Source organism: Aquarana catesbeiana, linkage group LG03 (genome assembly GCF_042186555.1).
Source record: "Aquarana catesbeiana isolate 2022-GZ linkage group LG03, ASM4218655v1, whole genome shotgun sequence".
Lineage (NCBI taxonomy): Eukaryota > Metazoa > Chordata > Amphibia > Anura > Ranidae > Aquarana > Aquarana catesbeiana.
This window is the reverse complement of record NC_133326.1, coordinates 618,782,740-618,801,864: the sequence shown is the minus strand read 5'-3', so window position 1 is coordinate 618,801,864 and position 19,125 is coordinate 618,782,740. Positions and strand designations below refer to the sequence as shown.

Below are 19,125 nucleotides of genomic sequence, written 5' to 3'. Positions count from 1 at the left end.
ATAACCAATATAACATAATGACAAATAAAGTGACCTCAAATGCAATTCAAAAACAGTGCTTGATAAGTGTAAAAAGATCCCCCTTTATCAATATCCTGTAAATGAGATTTTTGATCTCCAAATAGGCAAATCACCAGTGTCACCCGTCACCAGAAAAAATAGATAAGATATGAGCTTACCAGATGAAAATGACCCCTTTTTGCGGGGAGCCTCTCTGGGACCCCTTGTTCCTCATGGGCCCACAAACACTCCTATTCATTGCTGTTATGTGAGCTCTTGTTTCTTCTGTTCATGTATCACCTCATTTTTTGCCTTCCATGTGAGCTAAGTCTTGTTACCAATTCAATGCTAGCCCCTGCGTGGGCGTATCTTTTGCATGTTCACTATTTGTTAAAACCAAATAAAAACGATTGAAACAGAAAATGACCCCTTTTTTCAGAGTGGTCTAAACGCGCTCAGCCCATGGCTGCAGCATCTCAATAGCATCTCTTTCCACAAAAGCCAGCGTTGTCCATCTGAGTTGTTCTTCAGATAAGTGATGAATGCACCCATACCCTCAGAATCATGCCAAAGTATGCTGATATGGGCTCCTCATAGTGTAGAGATCATAAAACACCATTTATTTAATAAAAAAAAAAAAAAACACACTTACAAACATAAAAAAGGATTGTGCTTGACAATAAATCATCCAGCCGGCAAAACAGCATGTACTTCCAGTTTACTTCCTGTACGTGATGCAGATCCCCAGGAGATATCAGTAACCGTCAGGTAGTTGGGACTGACCCTTTAAGTTATTGAGCAAAAAAGTGATGATGGCTTGAAGGCATGTGCATTTAGCAATGGACCTGTCAGCTTGAAACAAGTCTGTTTTTAATACCAGAACAAAGTTGGAGGCTTCATGGGTCTTCACTGTTTTACTGCTACAGGGCGGCAGCTGTGTGCAGGATCACATATATACAGTGGGGCAAAAAAGTATTTAGTCAGCCACCAATTGTGCAAGTTCTCCCACTTAAAAGATGAGAAAGGCCTGTAATTGTCATCATAGGTATACCTCAACTATGAGAGACAAAATGTGGAAACAAATCCAGACAATCACATTGTCTGATTTTTGAAAGAATTTATTTGCTAATTATGGTGGAAAATAAGTATTTGGTCAATATCAAAAGTTCATCTCAATACTTTGTTATATATCCTTTGTTGGCAATGACAGAGGTCAAACATTTCTGTAAGTCTTCACAAGGTTGTCACACACTTGCTGGTATGTTGGCCCATTCCTCCATGCAGATCTCCTCTAGAGCAGTGATGTTTTGGGGCTGTCGCTGGGCAACACGGACTTTCAACTCCCTCCAAAGGTTTTCTATGGGGTTGAGATCTGGAGACTGGCTAGGCCACTGCAGGACCTTGACATGCTTCTTACGAAGCCACTCCTTCATTGCCCGGGTGGTGTGTTTGGGATCATTGTCATGCTGAAAGACCCAGCCACGTTTCATCTTCAATGCCCTTGCTGATGGGAGGAGGTTTTCACTCAAAATCTCACGACACATGGCCCCATTCATTCTTTCATGTACACGGATCAGTCGTCCTGTTCCCTTTGCAGAGAAACAGCCCCAAAGCATGATGTTGCCACCCCCATGCTTCACAGTAGGTATGGTATTCTTTGGTTGCAACTTAGCATTCTCTCTCCTCCAAACACGACGAGTTGTGTTTCTACCAAACAGTTCTACTTTGGTTTCATCTGACCATATGACATTCTCCCAATCCTCTTCTGGATCATCCAAATGCTCTCTAGCAAACCTCAGACGGGCCCGGACATGTACTGGCTTAAGCAGGGGGACACGTCTGGCACTGCAGGATCTGAGGTCCTGGTGGCGTAGTGTGTTACTGATGGTAGCCTTTGTTACGTTGGTCCCAGCTCTCTGCAGGTCATTCACTAGGTCCCCCCGTGTGGTTCTGGGATTTTTGCTCACCGTTCTTGTGATCATTTTGACCCCACGGGGTGAGATCTTGTATGGAGCCCCAGATCGAGGGAGATTATCAGTGGTCTTGTATGTCTTCCATTTTCTAATTATTGCTCCCACAGTTGACTTCTTCACATCAAGCTGCTTGCCTATTGCAGATTCAGTCTTCCCAGCCTGGTGCAGGTCTACAATTTTGTTTCTGGTGTCCTTCGACAGCTCTTTGGTCTTCACCATAGTGGAGTTTGGAGTGTGACTGTTTGAGGTTGTGGACAGGTGTCTTTTATACTGATAACAAGTGATACAAACAGGTGTCATTAATACAGGTAATGAGTGGAGGACAGAGAAGCCTCTTAAAGAAGAAGTTACAGGTTTGTTAGAGCCAGAAATCTTGCTTGTTTGTAGGTGACCAAATACTTATTTTCCACCATAATTTGCATATAAATTCTTTCAAAAATCAGACAATGTGATTCTCTGGATTTGTTTCCACATTTTGTCTCTCATAGTTGAGGGATACCTATGATGACAATTACAGGCCTCTCTCATCTTTTTAAGTGGGAGAACTTGCACAATTGGTGGCTGACTAAATACTTTTTTGCCCCACTGTATACAAGATCCCGCACTTCCTCCTACAGGGGGCACCCCGCTTAAACTGTAATAATTCACAGCAGAAGCTGATCTGCGGGTGCCGGGCACTCAGTGTCCATCAGCACCCGCCGATCATTGCGCAGAGACTAAAAACGGAGCTCTGTCTATGTAAACAAGGCAGAGTTCCGTTCTGACAGGGGGGAGGGGATGGATTCTGTGTTCCTGCAAACCAGGGACTCAAATCCATCTCTTCCCCTAGTAAAAGCAGCACTCATAGTAAACAGAAACATTGGCTAGGCACACATTTAACCCTTTGATTGCCCTAGATGTTTAACCCCTTCCCAGCTGGTGTCATTAGTACAGTGACAGTGCATATTTTTACCACTGATCACTGTATTACTGTCACTGGTTCCTGCAAAGTGTCTAACTGATGTTAGGGGTTTATTTACTAAAGCTGGAGAGTGCAAAATCAGTCTTATTTCTGCAAAGAAACCAATCAGCTTCCAGTTTTTTTTAAATGAACAAGCTGACGTTAGAAGCTGACTGGTTACTCCACAGAAGTGAGACTGATTTTGCACTCTCCAGCTTTAGTAAATAAACCCCTTAGTGCCTGATTGTCCTCCACAATATCACAGTCCCGCTGTAAGTCACTGATCGCCATTACTAGTATAAAAAATAAATAAATAAAAATTCCAGGATATATCCCATAATTTGTAGACGCTATAACATTCATGTAGAAAAATCAATATACGCTTAATTGGGATTTTTTTTAACCAAAAATATGTAGCAGAATACACATTGGCCTAAATTTATGAAGAAATTAGATTTTTTAAATTTTGTATTGGTTATGTTTTATAGCAGAAATTAAAAAATATTGTTTGTTTATAGCACAAAAATTAAAAATGAAAGAACGCAGCAGTGATCAAATACCACCAAAATAAAGTTCTGTTTTGTAGGAAAAAAAATACAAATTTTACTTGGGTACAGTGTCACATGACCGTGCAATTGTCAGTTAAAATAACGCAGTGCCGCATCGCAAAAAGTGACCTGGTCATGAAATCTTCCGGAGGTCAAGTGGTAAGGGCACCTCCACCATATCCATATGAGAGGCACACCTCCAGAGGATGGACTTCACAGGGAGATTAGCACCTTATTACATGTACCTTTTATATGAAAAGTGTCACATTTATTACTGGGTCACCACATATAACACCCATAGCATAGAAAGATAATAACAGTAGAAAACTGCAGCTATTCTAATTATTAGATTTAGGATCCCCTTTATATTTCCTGTTTGTGAATATCACTGCTGCAATACAATTTAATTCTGTTATGTGTTAAACAGGTGATTTAGGTAACTAGTAGGAGTGGTATTCCAGATTATATAGAGCACTTGTGTAGTTTCTGCTTTTATATTTATCTAAGGACAAACATAGTCAGCTTTATTCAGTAAAGAGGATGTAAAGCTGGCCATAGATGGATCAAAATTCAGCCGGTTCAACAGGGATCAACTGAATTTCGATCAATGTATGGCTGTCCCAGTTTAACAGAAGCCAATTGTGAGATTGATTTCTGTTGAACGGACATACTGGAAAACTTTTGTCGATCTACAGCCGCTGCCGCTGATCAGTGTATTCTGACAATGGAGCCTACCAATGTCAGATTACAATTTGCTGGTGTGGAGGGTTTTTCCATCCATCTCATTTGTGTGGATGGAAGAATCTGAATGGGCTGAACAAAAAAATCTAATCATTGATGACCAGATTAAAGTGATTGTAAAGTCTCGTTATTTTTTCTATAAAAATAACAAACATGTTATACTTACCTGCTCTGTGTAGCGGATTTGCACAGAGCAGCCCCAATCCTCCTCTTCTCAGGTCCCTCTTTGCTGCTCCTGGCCCCTCCCTTCTGTCGAATGCCCCCACAGCAAGCAGCTTGCTATGGGGGCACTCAAGCCGAGCTGCAGCTCCATGTGTCCATTCAGACATGGAGCTGTGGTTTGACCCCGCCCCCTCTCTCTCTTGATTGGCTAACTGACTTTGACAGCACCGGGAGCCAATGGCGCCACTGCTGTGTCTCAGCCAATCAGGAGGGAGAGCCCCAGACGGCCGAGGCACTCGTGAACATCGCTGGACAGAGATGGGGCTCAGGTAAGTATTAGATGGGCTGAGGAGAGCTGCTGCACACAGAAGGCTTTTTATCTGAATGCATATAATGCATTCAGATAAAAAGCTTCTGACTTTACAACCCCTTTAAGTGTTAATTCTTAAATACCATAACCCAGAGGAACCAATCCAAATTCAGTTTGCAGAAATCAGATCTGTATTATTATGAGCCAAAACTTTTTTTTTTAAGTTATTGGCAGCATGGATGTGTTAGACCCCTTGTGAGGATTTTTTTGCTGTCTGTGTGCCCACTGGGGAGATTCGCCCGATCTGTTTGTCCTGATGCCCTTTGCTCGAGAGCGATGGAAACTCTAAAATGTTAAAGTTATCACCTGCACAGGAGGCGAAGGGAAGTCTTCCAATGGTGACACCTGTTTTTTATGACAAACGTCAACCGAGAATTGTGTCTCTAGGACAGGAAGTGAAAGAAAAATCATGCCAATGGGTCACAGACAACAAAACAGAACTGACTGGGGTTCTAATAATTTCTTCTAGGTACAAGTAAGAATAATACATTTGCTTGTCTTTTCTTTTATTCCCTGGTAAAACCGAGCTCTTGCTGCAATTTCTAATTTCTGCTGACTGCTCCAGTGTCCATTACTTCTGAATACATGCATGCATTCTGCATTGATATGGGTGAGGTTCTGTGTGGTAAAGGGGCTGCCACTGCTGACCTCCTGGAAACATAGGCGTGTGCAGGGGGTGTGCCAGGTGTGCCTGGGCACACCCTAATCACTATGTGAACTGCAGATTCCCCCTACTGCCTGTACTTCCTCCTGTATTTGGCACCCCCCCCCTCGCCCTGCAGTGCTGCTGGCTTCCCTCCGCTCCTCTCCCCCCAGCTGCTGTGGGGAATGTTTTAGGATGGAGAGCAGGGGAAGGGGCTAGTAAATATGTAATTTACCGGACCCTTTCTTTTCTAAATGAACACAGTGAACACACCCACTCACTGTGTTCATTCATAACTGATGCATAGTAAACTGTGTTTAATAGGCTTCCAACTGTGAATGAACAGGAACCTGCTTGGCACAGAGCACTTCCTGTTCATTCACCGCCCCGTGCAGGTGAGGCTGCAAAGAAAGGCATGTGTGTTTGAGCTTTGGGGTGCACACCCTAACGCAATAGGCTGTGCACACCTATGCCTGGAAATAATACTAGCTGCCTGGCTGTCACTGATCTGGAACATGCAAGTCTAAAGCTTCGTACACACGGTACGATTGTTGGCCAACCGAGCGTCTGATTTTTGTCAAAAGGGCGTGTGCCAGGATCTTGTCTTGCATACTAACAGTACACAATTGTTGTGCCACAAACACGAACGTAGTGACGTACTACGAGGAATTTCAACTCTTGAGCGCCACCCTTTGGGCCCCGTCTGCTAATTTCGTGTTTGGTGAGCACTGATTCCGAGCATGCGTGTTTGTACTTTCGACTTTTTTTTGCCATGCAACATTTGTTGGCGGAAAGTTGGACAACAATTGTCAAAAGGAGCGTACTAATGGTAAGATTTTAGGACAACAGTCAACAGACAATCCCCTGCCAACAATCGTACCGTGTGTACGAGGCTTAAGAATGAGGTCTGAACTCCTGATTAGCGTATTTTTTTTTTAACATGACAGCCAGCAATCAGCTTTTTCTGAAGTCAGCAATGACAGCCTCCATATTCGATCAGTGCAGGTTTTATTTTGTCTTTGCTCCTGTACACCATGGAGAGATATCTGTGTTATATTTGGGTCTGTGGACGGGCAGCCTCCTCAATGTCATTTTGTCCGATGATTTATCCTCTTATAATCTGTCTTTGGTCTCTTCTCCCTATACCAACCAATGAGAACGCTAGACCTGAACAGCCCCCCCCGGTCCTACTGGCACACTGCTTCCATGTGACACGGACAGGACAAGCAGCCCTTTTCCAGGCAGAGATAAATATAGATGTACGATGTCACACCTGTGGATGTACAGAGCGATGGGGACATGTCAAAGTCTTGTCATAAATCCCATCACAACTCAATGTAACATCTGAACTCAGACATGCCTTGTATAGATATACCCAGCCATGTACCATGACATATCAGTATACACCGATCAGCCATAACATTATGACTACGGACAGGTAAAGTGAATAACATTGACTATCTTGCTACAATGGCACCTGAAAGTAGGTGGGATATATTAGGCAGCAAGTGAACATGTTTCTGAAGTTGATGTGTTGAAAGTAGAAAAAAATGGGCAAGCGTTAGAATTTGAGTGACTTCGACAAGGGCCAAATTGTAATGCCTAGACGACTGGGTCAGAGCAACTCCAAAACTGCGGCTCTTGTGCGATGTTCCCGGTCTGCAGTGGTCAAGACCGACCGAAAGTGGTCCAATGAAGGAAACCTCGCCAAGCGGCGACAGGGTAATTGGCAGCCAGGGCTGATTGAGGCATGTGGAGAGCGAAGGCTGGCCCACATAGTCCGATCCAGTAGAAGCGCTACTGTAGCTCAGTAAGAGGTTAATGCTGGTTCTAATAGAAAGATGTCAGAACACACAGTGAATCGCAGTATGTTGTGTATGGGGCCGCGTAGCCGCAGACTGGTCAGCGTACCCATGCCGACCCCTGTCCACAGCCAAAAGCACCTACAATGGTCTCATCACAGCTACACTACAGGTCATTGTAAAATTGCCTATATGTATTACAAACTGTGCAATCTTTGTGCAATTTCATTTATATTTATTAACAAATTATGCAGTTGGAGGGCCTTCCTAAACAACCCAATCTACTTCTATCCAATCAGGTTAGCTCTTGCACTATGTAGGTGTTGGTTAATATAAAACTGTCCATTCACTTTACAATCTGATGGAAAATCTCCTTTAGAGATACTATGTTATGTAATGGTCTGACTAAACAGCCCATTGTGTTTCTATCTAATTGTCATGTTCCTACCTACAATAGGCTCAATTACAAAGCTTTAGACAAGGATAAAGATCGTTATCTGCCAGGTGACTGTATTTTTCAGTTTTCTTTGGGCTCACCTGAAAATAACTGTCACTCTTATGAAAATAAGTAACTCTAATCTGGTGTATCTGAGTGTGTATACAGTATGTATGTAACTGAGTATGTATATGTATTTACAGTATCTCACAAAATTGAGTACACTCCTCACATTTTTGTAAATATTTTATTATATTATATCTTGATGACATCACGGAGCTGGTGGATGTTAGAGACCCTGCACTCCTCCACCTTCCGTTTAAGGGGGGTCCCACAGATGCTCAATAGGGTTTAGGTCTGGAGACATGCTTGGCCAGTCCATCACCTTTGCCCTCAGCTTCTTTAGCAAGGCAGTGGTCGTCTTGGAGGTGTGTTTGGGTCATTATCATGTTAGATAAACTGCCTTGCGGCCCAGTCTCCGAAGGGAGGGGATCATGCTCGGCTTTAGTATGTCACAGTACGTGTTGGCATTCATGGTTCCCTCAATGAACTGTAGCTCCCCAGTGCCGGCAGCACTCATGCAGTCCCAGACCATGACACTCCCATCACCATGCTTGACTGTAGGCAAGACACACTTGTCTTTGTACTCCTCACCTGGTTCCCGCCACACATGCTTGACACCATCTGAACCAAATAAGTTTATCTTGGTCTCATCAGACAACAGGACATGGTTCCAGTAATCCATGTCCTTAGTCTGCTTGTCTTCAGCAAACTGTTTGCGGGCTTTCTTGTGCATCATCTTTAGAAGAGGCTTCCTTCTGGGAAGACAGCCATGCAGACCAATTTGATGCAGTGTGCGGCGTATGGTCTGAGCTCTGACAGGCTAACCCCCCAACCCTTCAACCTCTGCAGCAATGTTGGCAGCACTCATATGTCTATTTCCCAAAGACAACCTCTGGATATGACGCTGAGCGTGTGCATTCAACTTCTTTGGTCGACCATGGAGAGGCCTGTTCTGAGTGGAACCTGTCCTGTTAAACCGCTGTATGGTCTTGGCCACCGTGCTGCAGCTCAGTTTCAGGGTCTTCTTACAGCCTAGGCCAGTGATGGCGAACCTTGGCACCCCAGATGTTTTGGAACTACATTTCCCATGATGTTCATGCGCTCTGCAGTGTAGATGAGTATCATGGGAAATGTAGTTCCAAAACATCTGGAGTGCCAAGGTTCGCCATCACTGGCCTAGGCCATCTTTCTGTAGAGCAACAATTCTTCTTTTCAGATCCTCAGAGAGTTCTTTGCCATGGGGTGCCATGTTGAACTTCCAGTAACCAGTATGAGAGAGTGAGAGTGATAACACCAAATTTAACACACCTGCTCCCCATTCACACCTGAGACCTTGTAACACTAACAACTCAGATGACACCAGGGAGGGAAAATGGCTAATTGGGCCCAATTTGTACATTTTCACTTAGGGGTGTACTCACTTTTGTTGCCAGCGGTTTAGACATTAATGGCTGTGTGTTGAGTTATTTTGAGGGGACAGCAAATTTACACTGTTATACAAGCTGTACACTCACTACTTTACATTGTAGCAAAGTGTAATTTCTTCAGTGTTGTCACATGAAAAGATATAATAAAATATTTACAAAAATGTGAGGGGTGTACTCACTTTTGTGAGATACTGTATGTATCTGAGAGTGTATATGTATGTATGAATGTGTGTATATCTGCATTCACACGGTCGTACCTATCCATACAAAGGGCCATTGGCACAGCCACTGGTCCTAGTTTGAGAGCCGTGTAGGTGCGCGGTCCTGAAGGCACACTTGCATGGCTGTCGAATGATGCACGGTGATATTCCCCTGTTTATCCATTACACCCAGGCCCTCCAAAATAACCAACCACGTTAAATACAGAATACTCAATTCCTGGGCTGATTTAACCAAACTTTTATACAGACATACAGATTTGTTGATTGAGAAAAGTTTAGAAGCAGTGTTTTTTGCTACTCGTAAAATGCACTTTTTATTTAATAGTCTCATTTAATTTACTCCTATACCCCCTGTACCCTATAAGCCATACACTGTGAAGCAACACCCACCTTTTTGACCACATCCACAATTGTGTGGCAGTTCCCATAAGCCCCCCAGTTGTATTGCCAGCACAGCACCCCCCAAAAAATGTGCCTGTTGCCATCCCTGCTGGGGTGTCATGAAGTGGACAGCCTGTAGTATAATATAAAAGGAACACTGGAAATTTGAGCTGAGTGGGGTTAATTGGTAACAAAACTGGAATTATACTGGCAGCAGGACAGCCAAGGACACAATTGTAAAGAGAGAACACAAGAGACAGGACATGATTAATTAGCAGCAGCTTAAAAGGACTGGGTTGGCATTTTTGCATCTATGCTCATGCCAGTATGATAATAAGAAAGTGCCACCTTGAGCCCCAGCACAGCAGCCTAATTATCAGTGCAAGGCCTGCTATGTAAATCACATCATGCCTGAAAAAAATCAGAATTTCATTTTCTTCTCTGCAAATCTATTTTTTTACTAATTGTTAATAACTGGTGTGAACATGACTATTAGCATGTATTTTGTATTAACAGATATTAGCTGTTATGTGATATATTAGAAAATAAAGGATAACTCCATATGTTGAGTCTGTTGCAAGTGGAGTGGGCATATTCCGATTCCTTGCCAGGTTGTTAAAAGTTGGTTTGGAGCATTTGGGCCTAGCTAGATTATACATGTATTCCTAAAGCTGCCTATACAGGTTACAATTTAATTGTACAATGTGATCTACTTTAGATTTACCAGTAACAACCCATTCACTTTGTATCCAGCCAGGTAAGTCACTCTATATCACTTTTGGTAGATCTGAAGTAGATTATACAATTAGATTGTTGGATGTTGTCAATTTAAATAGAATCCAGCAGATCATTCTTATCAGCAGCTACTGGTAGGGGATGAGTGAATTTTGCCCTACTCCAACCCAATGGGGATGATTTACTTAGGGCAATTAGGCTGTTCACTTTGCACAGAAAGTTGCACTTTTTAAGGGAATTTTCCCCAAAGTTTAGTGAATTTGGTAAACTTTCACTTTGCAAAGAATACACAAACATGTGCAAGGAAAATTAAAAAAAAAAAAAAAATAAAACAGCATTCTTGCTTGCAGATGATTGGATGATGGAAGTCAACAGAGCTTCACCTCCTTCACTGGGGAAACTTTGCTTGCAAAATGCAACTTCCTTTGTAAAGTGAACAGTCTTTTTGTCTTTAGTAAATCAACCCCAATGTCTTTTAAAGCATAAGGTGACTTCAGCACATCTGCAAAAAATGAAATGTCAGTGAGTTTTAGTGTAGACCACGAGGTTTGTCACTTTGGAGACAATTGAGTGGCTAATGAAATAGAGTTCCTGTATATACAGAACTGTAATAGGGGATTATGGGAAGGGCTACAGATAATTCACTGATATTGTTTCACTGGCCTATTCTATTGGATTTATTTGGAAAGCCATAAGAATCCAAAAAAGACCCCCCCCAATGACCAGCACAGGGTGATATTTCCATAATCAATGATGTGATAAGGTCTTTGCTTTTTTAACCCTCTGCATTTGGGTAAATTATGTGTCTTGAGTTGTGCTGTCACTTTATGGGTTTCTTGGAGTATTTGCTCTAATAAACTTGAACCCTCTGCTCTTTCCTGATTCTCAATGCTGTGAGAGGATGCTAAACTTCCAAAATGCTAACAAAACCCTCTTCAACTCTTTCCCCACTCTTCAGAACTACACCTCCAGTACCAGCTACTGAAGCCGATCCAAGTGATGTCTACTGCAGCCCATGGACTAGGAACCAGTACAAAATGGAATTTTTTTCTCACTCATCTATAAGCAGACACCTCCCTCCCCAAAAGCATCACAAGCAAGAGGGGTCCCTCCCCCTCCAAACTCTGAAGAAGACGCTCGCCCCCTGTATGCTCACGGCATGAAGAATTGCACCCTGCATGTTACAAAGTAATATGCATGTGATGACATTGGGGAAGAGGACAGTGCTGCCCCCCTGCCTCCTTCCCCGGTTCCCCTGGACTCATTCCCTTCTCAGTCCCCCACCAGGGGGGGGTGGCCATTTACAGGATAAGACTGGGGGGAAAAAAAAGTGGGTGACACTTAACCTTTTTCCTTCTTCACCTATCCCAGCTGCAAAGTGCTTTGTGTCTCAGATACTACATGTATATCAGTGCTGAGTATGTCTATACACTCTGCAGCGGCATTAAGGGAACACCCCGCCGGTTCCTCACACTCTATTGGCTGTCCATCGACACACAGCAATAGGAGTAACCCTCAGCCCGAGGACAGACCGTCCCGAAGGCCGCAGGGCACAGCACAATGTCGACCGGGCAGACCAGGCATGGGTTCTGCATGTTGCAGTTAATTTGCGCTCAGTTTCCTTCAAAGCGAAAGGGCTACACGTTAGAGATACTCAGTATCGTTATGCAGGGATGCGTCTTCAATTGAAGAGGGCTACAAAAAAGTGTATGTAGATACTCAGTACCACTATACAATGCGGCATGTTTTTTTGTTTTTTTTTTTCCAAGGTGGCTAGGCATCAGTAGAGGCACTCGGCACCATTATACAGTGCAGCATGCTTATTCTCAAGCTACTGGTAGTGCATAAAGATAGTCTGCATTATTGTACAGTGCAGTACGTTTATAACAGGGGGTATGAAAGTGTATAGATAAAACTAGAATCATTATTACGCAGAGCAGCATGTTTATTATCAGGGGCTGGGAGTGTATAGAGATACTCATTATCATTATACAGTGCAGCATGGTCATCGACAGTCCACCAAGATGCTCAGCACCTCTGCACAGTGCAGCATGTTCATTATCAGGGGCTGAAAGTGCATAGAGATGCTTCCCGGTGTCTTTATACAGCGCAGAATGTTCATTATTAGGGGTAGGGGGGGTATGGGGATGAAATTGCCCCCCTGACTCAGGAATGTGGTTCCAGCTTTAGGGGGGGAGGGGAGAATTCTATCTATTAAAAGGATTTAGCCTACCCCCTCCCCACACAGTTATCCCAAGTCCAGACCCTCCAGCCCTTCTCCGGAGAGAGACAGAGCACTCACCTTTCACAACCTCTCCAGCGCTCTTTTTAGATGCAATTTCTGATATGCATAAGAAGCTGATTGTACAATAACTGCTCATATGGGAATAAATACTATGCAATATAAGCTGAAACTGTCTTGTTTAATCTGTGCCAAGCAGCTGCAATATTCAGAATCACCACACGGGGGCGTTGCAGAATTAGAGTTTTAATGCTTTACAGATACACTCTACTTCATGGTGAGTTGAAATAACACATTGTGGGGGACTTTATGTTCTGTTAGGCTGCATTTGCATAGGCTTAGTTGTAGCCATGCTGCGCGTCTCAGCGGCAAGAATATACTAACTAATTAAATGTAGAGTTAGGCTTAAAGCAAAACAAGAGCAATTATTTACTTTGCCAAATGGTAAATGTGTTTGTTGCACCTTATTCAAAAAAATATTACAAAAAATATTGAAAAATATTATTCAAGAACAAACACCTCTATTGTTGGGACTATATTGGCACAAACAAAAAACATGTCATTATATAAAAAAAATTAACAATTTTTTTTTTTGCATAGAACTTAAAAGACAAAAGTATACAAACAATCAATGCGGCTTGAAATTAAAGTGATTGTAAAGTCTCGTTTTTTTTTTCCCTCTAAAAATAAAAATACTTACCTGCTCTGTTGCAGTGGATTTGCACAGAGCAGCCCAGATCCTCCTCTTTTTTGGGTCCCACTTCTGTGATCCTGGCCCCTCCCTCTTGTTGAGTGACCCCACAGCAAGCAGCTTGCTATGGGGGGCACCCAAGCCGAGTCTCAGCTAAGTGTGTCCATTCAGACACGGAGCACAGTTTCGCTCCTGCCCCCTCTCTCTCCTGATTGGCTAATTGACTTTGATTGACAGCAGCGGGAGCCAATGGTGAGGCTGCTGTTTCTCAGCCAATCAGGAGATGAGTCCCGGATGGCCGAGGAACTCGTGGATATCGCTGGATAGAGATGGGGCTCAGGTAAGTATTAGGGGGTGCTGGGGCAGCTGCTGCACACAGAAGTCTTTTTATCTTAATGGATAGAACGCATTAAGATAAAAAAAAATTCTGACTTTACAACCACTTGAAAATACCACATCTCATGGTATGAATTACAGATGGGGAAATATCCAACAGTGATGAGAAATATGATTGCTGACGCATTTGGAGGAATCTTCTTCAGAGGTGTCTGAAATATATCAGGAAAAAAACGAAAATATAAGCATATCCATAAACGTACAATACATATTAAAACCAAATATCTGACATGCGAAATTAATATAATATAGTAACAAGAACGTTAAAGTACTGGCCCATACATATAGGATATGTAGGGTAACAGAACAAGGACCTTCTACTGTCGCTATCACCTTGTTATCTTTTAGTATCAGGGGGTCGAATGCCGCAGCAGCACAGTTGCTGGGGTCCCTCAGCTGAGCCAAAAAAATAAGTACATGTCAAAAAAAAATATGCACATTGAGAAATAAGGCTGCGTTCAGAAGGGTATTTAGCCAAGCTGCGAATCCCAGTGACAAGCATCTACTGACTTCTGCTGGGATCGACAGCTGTGTGCAGATAACTGTGGCCGCTGAGCTGATACGGTGCAGTGACAGGTCTCAGCGTCCATCCATGATCCATGCAGGTAATCGCTGGCTGTGCAGTCACGAATAGCTGTGTCCACCAACAGGCTGTCATTGCACTGTACTGGCTTAATAGCAGCTATCTGCACCCAGCTGTCAATCCCACCTGTAGGAATCAGTAGATTATTGCTACTGGGATTCGCAGTGTTGGCTAATGAAATTGGAGGGGAAGCGGTTTACCCCTAAACTGCGTAGGGGGTTTTTCACTGTCAGAGCGGTAAGGATGTGGATTTCACTTCCACAATCGGTAGTGTCAGCGGGAAGTATTGAGCGAACACAATATACAGGGATACAGGAAATGATTATGAACACGTACACCAATACAGGCTGAACTGGACGGACTGGTGTCTTTATTCAACCTTACCAACTATGTAACTATGAATGCAGCCTTATTTCTCAGTGTGCATATATTTTTCTAGAGATTTATTTTTTGAATAAGGTGCATAGAATAGATTTATAATTTTTTAAAGCCTAAAGTCTAGTACACACCATCAGAAAATCGCACTTTCCAAGCGATCATAGGATAATATGATCTCTAGTGCACAGTTTTTGAGCGACAATCAAAGAGACAAACCCGAAAATTTTTCTCATACACTACCAGATCAGACTATTTTTGTTTAATCAGTACAGTTTTCATCAGGAAATACAATACATTACTTCCGAACTGTCGTACGGGAATTTTCGTAAATTAAGTAACCTCTTCATTTTCGATATGAAGACTAGCATGCAAAAAAAAAAAAAAAAATCGGACGATCATTCGTCCAATATACTCATCGTGTGTGCGACCCTTAACTTCACATTTAATGTCCTTTAAAAGTTTATTTCAACCAAGCTGGCCCAAACGCACTATTTACTGCATTAACAGGTGCACTTGCTGGGGACGCTGTATAAACTGTATGTAGCCTCATTTACATAGAGTATAGTATACAACTCTGTGTTCTGGCAGTGAAATGAGTACTTCCTATCCTACACCTTGAACAAAATAGAGTTGGGATGAGCGTTGCTCAGCCATTCACAGGAAGCTTTGTATTCTATATTAAACACACAGCTTCCTCTGATTGGCTGAGGTGGAGTTTGTGATATCATCTGCCCACCTATCCGCCTCAGCCAATCAGCAGAAACTTTGTAATTTACCATCTGGACAGTATTATTTCATGCTGTTGACAGAAGCAAGCCAGAAAATTTAGCAGTCCGCCTTGTTTTTGCACAAGGTGCGGATGAGTTACCCTGTTCATTTTCATTCTATCTAAGGAAGCATTAATCTGGGTGGGACTCCAACCCTTGACTGATCACCATTGCAGGTGGTATCTCATTTACTGCAAGGAGAGTTCTTGCCTTCTGCAGTGGGCATAGGTTGTATGAACTAGGGATGCACCGATACCATTTTTTTTACAGCGAGTACAAGTATTGATACTTTTTTTTAGTACTCACCGATACTAATTACAGATACCTGCCTGCAACTCTTTTGTTTACACTTCAGCTGTCAGCAATGGTATAAAGCATTAAAAAGTTATTTACAAATGAATTCATTTTTTTTAAATGTTGCGCTTTTTTAAATGTGAAACGTGTAAATATATGTTAAAGGTGTAAATATTAACAAACAAAACAAACAAAAACAAAAAAATATTAAAAAGTATTAATTAATCATAGTTTGGTTTATAAAATGGAAACAATCGAAACAAAAAGAAAATAAACCAGCAAAAAATAATAATTAAATGGAGGAGAATAAGGTGTGAATTATGGTAAATTAGAGTAAATTAAGGGTTAATAAGGGGTTAAACAGAGGGGCATTTATTTTATTTTATTTTTAATTTTTTATTGAGTTTTACATTTTGAAGATACAAAACAGAGCCTATTGGGCATACCCAGGCTCAGCACGTAACATTGCAATAAAACAAACTATATAAAAAAAAATAACCTTAACAGTAGTGCCACTATTGGCACTAGGATAAAACTACGTGCTCCAATAACAGGTGAAGTTGTTGGTATATTATAGGTATCAGCTACTCAGGGATAGCATTAAGCAAAAGTAACAAGATGGAAGTCAGGAACATTTTTTTTAACAAAAAATAAATACATTTTTTTTTACTTGACAGGATGCTTAAAACTGACTTTATCTGCAGATCGATCTTCATCCCTTTGATCTGTAGATGAATAAACAGAAAGATACAAAATGAAACAATGTTTCTTTTTATCTTTCTGTTTTAGTGACTGAATGAGTCAACGGTTGTAAAGGATATGGCGGCCCTGCTCCTTAGCGACCGGTAATTGCCAGCTTCTTTTTGTTTACATTTCAGCTGTCAATGGGGGAATCCCTCTAACAGCTGAAGAACTGAGCCTCAAAGTATTAGTTTCAGGTATCAGAGCATTTGCTCGATGACCGATACTTGTGCAAATGCTTACTATCAGCATCAGTGCAACCCTAATATGAAAAGTGTGCCCATTCATTAAATTAGGTTGATTTATAGAAGTCCTAGAGGTAGGAATACCCTATCTATTACTATGTGTACTGTAATGATAAGTGATATAGAGTATATAATATATAGAAAAACTTTCAGGGTAGTGTGGAGTACGTAATGTACAGAATGGGGCAACCTGAAGAATGTCACATCCAGCACAGTGTCCAGAGTAGGGTAGCTCAGTAGACCACATCACAGTGTACAAAATGAAGTGGTCTAGAGTATGTCACTTATAGCAGTGGTTCTCAACCCTGTCCTCAAGTACCCCCAACAGGCCATGTTTCGGGAATTTCTCTTACATAAAATAGATGTCCAAAATACCAAGCCATTGACTCTGATTTAAAGCACATGTGCAAGATAAAGGAAAACCTGCAAACATGGCCTGTTGGGGGTACTCGAGCACAGGGTTGAGAACCACTGACTTATAGCACATTACATATGGTAGGGGTCTCCAGAGTATGATACATAAAAGTACAGTGTACAAAGTGTGGTGACAAATAGTATGTCATGTGGAGCCCAGTATACCGAGTATCGTGGTTGGTGGAATATACCATACAGAAGAGCCAGAATGGGCACAGTTATCACCACAAATCAATCTGAACTCTGTCATGTGTAGTTATTAGTGGAACTACCACTTACTTTCACTTCCAGGGTTCCTTTTATCTATAACTATGGGACAAGCAAACAAAATGGCTACAATGCTTATACTTTCCATAAGATGGTTCCAAATGTCATCAGGCAAAAGCATCAAGATCCACCAGGCTGAGGATATGATCACCGAATAAGATTGGAGTATGGAAAAGAGGATTAGAAACTACCTAAGCATACAAGGACAAGACCAACTTTTGAGGGGCTAGCAGCTCCATGTTTTCACTGACAGAGTATAAAAGGAAAGAATGCAGAGGTAGTACTCATTATGGATCAGGAGCTTTGTCCTCCAGCTGATCAGGTATGATTGTGACTATTGTTTCTCCGAAAGAACTTGTGTGACGTTTAATGTGATTGGATCACAGTATAAGATTGTCACATATGGCCAGATAATTGTGGATCACTATGCTTAATGCAGGTAAGTGGAAGTGAGCAGGTGACTTGGGACCCCCTGAGGTGCAGAGTCTAAGCACCAGACAGTTTTCACCAGAGCTCCTTATGGTGGATAAGAGTTTGCTGCACGCTGGCGCCAGGCTTTGACCCCCAGGTTCAGCCTGCTCAAGGTGACGAAACAAAGCCATGCAGGCAGATAGATACTGAAGCAGAGCAGGAGTTCTGGCAAAGCCGAGGTGGGCAATGATAAAAACATCCAAGCAACAGACCAAAGATCTGGGCAGGCAGCAGACAAAAACATCCAGAGAAAGAGAGCCAAGGATGGTACATGGGAAGTTAGTCTAACAAAGAAACAGATAGAAGGGACAGTGCCTTGAAAAAGTATTCAAACCCCTTGAAATTTTCCACATTTTGTCATGTTACAACCAAAAACATTAATGCATTTTATTGGGATTTTATGTGATAGACCAACACAAAGTGGCACATAATTGTGAAGTGGAAAAAAAAAATGGTTTTCAATTTAGCAAGGTGCTTTGGGGTGGGGGGCGCAGAGCCCCCCTGCCCCAAAGCACCCACCCCCCATGTTGAGGGCATGTGGCCTGGTATGGTTCAGGAGGGGGGGCGCTCTCTTGCCCCCCCCCTTTTCCTGACCAGCCAGGTTGCATGCTCAGATAAGGGTCTGGTATGGATTTTAGGGGGGACACGATAGCTTAACAACCAGCTATGTCTTCACACAGAATTCGAATCGGTCGACCGTTTTTCGACCAATCCGAATTCTAATCGTTCGGAAAAGTTGGAATTTGTTAGAAAATGAGTACATGAAACAAATTTTAACTAAAACTAAATGAAATGTAATGAAACTAAACGAATTCCGAAACCAAACAAAACAAATTTCATAACGAAAATAACGAAACTAAATTAGTAACATAACGAATCTATCCGAAACAAAACAAAACAAATTTTCCCGTTCTGCACATGTCTACCAAAATTGAACTTTTTGGCCTAAAAGCAAAACACTATGTGTGGTGGAAAACTAACACTGCACATCACCCTGAACACACCATCCCCAATGTGAAACATGGTGGTGGCAGCATCATGTTGTGGGGATGCTTTTCTTCAGCAGGGACAGGAAAGCTGGTCAGAGTTGATGGAAAGATGGATGGAGCCAAATACAGGGCAATCTTAGAAGAAAACCTGTTAGAGCCTGCAAAAGATTTGCGACTGGGGTGGAGGTTTACCTTCCAGCAGGAC

General features: G+C 42.2%; 1 protein-coding gene across 1 annotated transcript in view; it reads left to right on the top strand.

Annotated features, from left to right (window-relative positions):
• Positions 1-12,849, top strand: part of ANK1 (ankyrin 1) — a 402,733-nt gene extending 389,884 nt beyond the window's left edge. The window contains 1 exon segment of the mRNA XM_073622316.1: positions 11,401-12,849. The gene's annotated coding sequence lies outside the window, so the exon portion shown is untranslated.
• The last annotated feature ends 6,276 nt before the right edge of the window (positions 12,850-19,125 follow it).